Raw genomic sequence first — 6000 nt, 5'->3', positions numbered from 1 at the left:
TTAAGCCACCAAATTTTTAAAAGAAATTATCTCTTATTACAATCTGGTCATGTTAAAAAGAAAATAAATAAACAAACAAATAAATAAACAAATAAATAAATAAATCTCAATAGCCCTAGAGCCATACCTCTCTGACATTTGTTAAGTTGTTATCTATCTGTGGTAATGCAACCACTATCATTCTCCTTGTGAAAATCTCTGGAGATAAAGATTTTAAATATATGACTTATCCTGATGATCAAGAGAGTTTGCTTGGTAACCAGCTTAAAATTCTCCATTTTTGTCATTCTCTTTCCTCTTTTTTTTTTTCTTTTTTGGTGATCAGAGACTAGAAAAAAATCTTTCATATTGTAAACTTTATGTTGGAAAACTGTGACTAAGTCACCCCTTAGCCATTCATTCTCCAGAAGAAATGAACCTAGTTATTTCACTTACCTTCACAAATTTTCTTTATCTTTATTTCTACCTCCCTGCCTTTGGTTTTACCCACTCCAAACCATAACACCAGCGATTTGAGCCAAATGAAAGGAAGCATGTTAATTCTACTACCTTAACCCTATCCCTGCCTCCACATTGACTTTAGGATACAGTTGAATCTCATTTGTAAGTCATGCAAGGCCCTGACAACATAATGTCTACCAAATTTTTTCTTTTTTTTTTTTTTTGAGATGGAGTTTCGCCCTTGTTACCCAGGCTGGAGTGCAATGGCGCAATCTCAGCTCACCGCAACCTCCGCCTCCTGGGTTCAGGCAATTCTCCTGCCTCAGCCTCCTGAGTAGCTGGGACTACAGACAAGCGCCACTATGCCCAGCTAATTTTTTGTAGTTTTAGTAGAGACGGGGTTTCACCATGTTGGCCAGGATGGTCTCGATCTCTTGACCTTGTGATCCACCCGCCTCGGCCTCCCAAAGTGCTGGGATTACAGGCTTGAGCCACCGCAAATTTTTTCATCTAAATTCGTGCTACTTCCTGTCTTGCAACTTATGCTCTGGCAACTTTACTTGTGTTTTCCCACCATTAATACAAATACCTTTGCTCAAGAGGCCCTCCTTGCTTGGAATACCCCATGCCAAGCTGTCTCCACCATTTGGCTACTTGACCTTTAAGATTCCAAGGTCTCATTTTTATTCCTAATCTCCACTGATTTTCATAGAAAGGTGTTCACTTCCCCATTAAAGTTATAGACTCCAGGTGTGTGAACCTACATATATAGTAAAATAGTATAAAACTTACTCATACAGGCACACACACAAAGACACATGCATATAAGTATAAAACTGGAGAAACCTGAATAGGAATAGTAAATTACACAAATGTTAATGTCAAGGCTATGATATTGTACTATAGTTTTGCAAGATATTACTATTAGGATAAACTGAGTAAAGGGTACACAGGACTTCAGTGTATCTTACAACTCCATGTGAATCTACAATTATCTTGGCAAAATTTAAATTTTTTTTCAGTTACAAAAATTTATATTCCATGTTAAGAATCCCTGCACTACCAAAATCTTAATGTAATGTTTTCCAAAGCGTTCTTCAAGATGTGTTTCAAAGCCTATTAAAAGGTTTGGGATGTCAAGAAACAAACAAATAAAAAAACCTTCTAAATTCAGACTTTTCCAAGAGTTTTTGCCCCCCAAAAAACCTCACTTATTTTTTTTGTGGAATGCTTATTAATATTTAAGGAGTTACATTCCACAGAATCTACTTTAAAAGTCCTGACTTGCTCATCACACGATCAGGTTTGCCGTTATCACAACAGCCATAAAAAACATTCGAGATAGATTTGAGTTAGAATAATTCAGCAGACTGTTACCATTCTTCTTTCATCATTGTTTTTGGGCACCATGGTTTACTTTGGGGTGATGCCTGTTTGGAAGGATAAGGCAACCAGGTGGGAGGGCTACGTGGGCATACTGGAACACTTTCACGCTAGGTATTTTCCTCTGCAATTCAGTGAGCTGTACTAAATTGAAAATAAATCTGTCAATAGCCAAAGCAAAAAAAAAAAATGAAAATATTCTTAAGAGGAGTCAACTTAAGGAAACATAGCAAAAAATAAATAAATTAATTAAAATATATTCACCATGAAATATGTGCAGAAACTCTCTTCACAAACTTTTGCACATAAACACATTTGGAAAAACTGAGGTATGCTCTTTTAGGTATTCTCAGTGAAAGTACTTCTAGCTTGAGTTTTGTTCGTAATATCAGGTCTTTTCAATCTTTCTTTCCCAGCATTCTGAGGGGGTATTACCTTTGAAAATATAAATTGTATTCATCTTGATGCAGTACAATGTGGTGAAAAGAGCAATGGGCTTGGAAACATAAAATAAGGATTCCAATCTCAATTACGCCACACACTGTGTGACCTTAAGCAAGTCATTTTACCTCCCTTGGTCTTCAGCTTCTTTATAAGCTATCTGCAGTTGGTTGCCTGCATTCCTAATTGAAAGAAAAAAAAAGTGTAAACATTATTACTAATATAAAAAGTAAAAGACAGAAATGTATAAAAAGAAGAAAGTAAAGAAAGTTTAGACTAGCTGGTGTCAAATGAAACTTTTAGTTGTATCGAGGGGTGGTTGTCCTTAAAATACCAAAATATTCATTATGCTCAAATTGAATGTATAATTGCTAACAGATATTGAGTATCCACATTGCAAAAACTTTTTTTGTGTGTTTTATATATATATTATTTATTGAATTCTTACTAAAACCCTATGAAGTAAATATTACTATTATCCCTATTTTATAGATGAAAAACATGAGACATAGAAAAGCCAAATAATTTGACCAGTTATGCAACTAATGAATAGAAGACCAGGAATTCGAACCTAGACAGTCTGGCTACAGAGGATCTGGGATTAACCATTAAGGTATGAATTAAACTAAAGAAATAAATACCCTTGCAAGAAGAAAAGATGGTACAATAAAAGGGAAAAAGCAAAACACTAAAACTATCCAATTTCAGCAGTTGCATATTCCATAGGTATGGCAAGACCTTGAGTGGTATTACAAACATGGAACGATGTGAAGCACACAGGGAGCTATTTTGCTGTTCTAAAAGTTATCCAATAAAACAAGGACACTAATACAGAATAATGCTTTAGTGGCCTAAATTGTTATTTCTTGACCTGAAATCAAGAAAGTAGATCAAAATATTCTTGCAATCATATATGAATAAAATGTCCTCTTGGTGTACTCTGTTTAAAATATATAAAATAAAGTGTGTGCTCCAGAGATAAAGAATATTAGCCTTGTACACACATAAGAAATCTTAATACTTTCCAATTTGTCAATGATAGTTGTAGTATAATGAAGAATTTGGCTGACCTTTGTGCTCAGTTCTTGGAAGGTAGCTTCTAAATTCTTGCAATTTCTGAAGGATAAGTATGTCTTTATTTTTCATGATGAGCCTTAGTAGTTATGTTAATGAGGTGAACTCACTGTGGGCTCCTAGATAGTTTAAGCAAGAAGATAATGCTGGACAGGAGTTGACCTTGCCAGAAAGACCATCAATGTGATTAGACAATTAGAGCTTTGGTCCATGTGACCTCTAGGGAGGGAACAGAGTTGGAGAATGTATTATGTCACCATGTGGCCAATAATTCAATCAACCATGCCTGTATAATGAAACTCCAAGAAAAAGTCTGGACACTGAAGCTCAGGTGCACTTCCCTGGTTAACCATGCTTTGTACATTTTGTTACACATCAATATGTCCTGACATACTGGGAGAGGACACTGGGAGCTTCACAGTTGGGACCTTCTCAGACCTCAATATATGCTGCTCTTCTTTTAGATGGTCTTAGTTGATCTTGATTTGTATTCTTTTTGCTATTATAAAACTGTAATTATGAGTACAGTGTTTTTCTGAGTTCTTTGAGTCATTCTAGTGAATTATTTAACTGAGGGAATAGTAGAAAACCATGAATTTGTAGCCCATTGGTTAGAAGTGTGAGGGGGCTTGGGAATCTCTGAGCTGGTGACTGATACGTGACATAAGAGCAGTCTTGTTGACAATTATCTCCTTAACTGATGAGGTTTTGCTTAACTCCAGATAGTTAGCATCAAAATTCATTGCATTAATCTAGTGAGAAGTGACTTAAGGTATAACAATGAGAATATTTAAGAGAAATTGGTCACTGTAAATTTGCATAATGAATCAGAATTGTACAAATAGCTCCTTACCTAATATATTTCTAAATTTTTGAAAAGCGTAACTCATAACAATGTTGAAGTCTGCAATACCAATTTTATGGTCAGTCATTAAACCAAACTAATAATCTATGTAATTACACATTTCAGTGCACAAAGCTGAATTTCTTGGTGTTAACTAAGACCTTCACTATTTTCTTTCCTTCATGAAAATCAAAGCCTTTCAACCAGGATAAACTGATTCCGTCCATCAGCCTTATGTCAGCGTTAAATAGGTAATTTTCAAACAAAACTTTACTTTTATTGAGTCTAAATCCAAACTTTAATCTCCTATCTTGATTTTTAAACCTAACTCACAGTGACATCAACATGGTTTTTTAAAAGTCTTAAGTGTGTTATATGCACATTATAGTGTTGAGTTTTCAGTAGCAATTCAGTTCTACAACTATGTCCAGGGATACTGAAATCTGTTATCAAAATGAAAGAAAGCAGTATTTTTTTTGTCTGTAATGATTTTTCTGTTTCAATTTCAAAGAAAATATATATCCTGTTTAGTAAAATGAGGCCGGGGTGACATAAACAAGCTAGTAACTAAGGAACAAGTTGAACTCACTCCTATCATTTACAGAGTAAGTCAATTTGTTGAGTGTTTCTGAAGAAGTTGATTTTCCAAGAAAGTGATGGATAATTGGCCACTGATGCTTAGTTCACCTTTGCCATCTTCGTCACAAAAAGCACTTTTAAATCCAGTGCTTCAGTTATCTTTCCAACAAATGTTACTGATTACTCATTAGATACCCAGCACTATGTTTGGCACTAAGGAAACAGACGAGAAAATGCACTTCCTGCCTCAAGGAGCTCTTATCTAATAAGACATACAATAAAATAACTGGACAATTAAAACACAATTTGATAAATTCAGTAAAATGATACCCAGAATGTTGTAATGGAGCAGAGAAGAAAAAGCACTTGCCCCTACTTGGAAGTGTCAGAAACATTTTCATGGAGGAGAATGACTTGTTAAGCCACACCTTCATGGCAGAGTTTGAAAAGAAGTTAAAACAAAGAAGGGGATTTTCAAGCTTAGAATGAAGATGTGGAGGTAGGGTGACCACTCCTCCTGCTTTTCCTGGAACTAATGGAGTTCCTGGGGCTCAGGACTTAATGGTACTAAAATCAAGAAAATCCGAGGCAAACCAGAATCGGTTGGCCATCTTTTAAAAAAGAAATTATATTCCTTTAGTGGGTAAGGACCAGCATTTTTTAAAAACAAAAGTGCATGTCACACAGTAAGTTTCAGTATTCTTTCACATTTTTTTTTTCAGGTAGGCAGAGAGAGAGAGAGAGAGAGACAGAGAGAGAGTGAGTGAGTATGTGTGTGTATACCTGTGGCTATACATGCTTGTATAAGTCAAAATCAAATCAAGGATTTTTCATGTCTGATTTCAACATTTATTAAGCACTTTGGAGAAACTACCAGTTCTTCAGAAAATAAACAGGAACCAGTTTTTCCATGTGAGCATGTCTCACATGCAAGATAGGCTTTATGGGTGTTAAACTAAATTTAAATGGAGATGAGGCCTGAAGAATCATTGAGTAGACAAAGCAAGCTGGGCTTCATAAGTGACTTTAACCTTGCTAGATTTGAAAACATGAGAAAAACGTAACTTGAGATCTGTATTGAAAATACTTATATTAAACAAAAACTTAAGCTCAACCAATCAGAAGCAACGAATAAATTTGTAATTATATAACTTGGGACTTCCCAATATGATAAACCAAATACAACAACTGTATAACTGTGAACCTATCAAATGTTTTCTTTGCTTTACAACTATTCC

The sequence above is a fragment of the Sapajus apella genome, unplaced genomic scaffold, assembly GCF_009761245.1.
Source record: "Sapajus apella isolate SASKATOON/1434 unplaced genomic scaffold, GSC_monkey_1.0 scaffold176, whole genome shotgun sequence".
Lineage (NCBI taxonomy): Eukaryota > Metazoa > Chordata > Mammalia > Primates > Cebidae > Sapajus > Sapajus apella.
The sequence above is the reverse complement of the archived record's forward strand: the minus strand, read 5'-3'. Positions refer to the sequence as shown.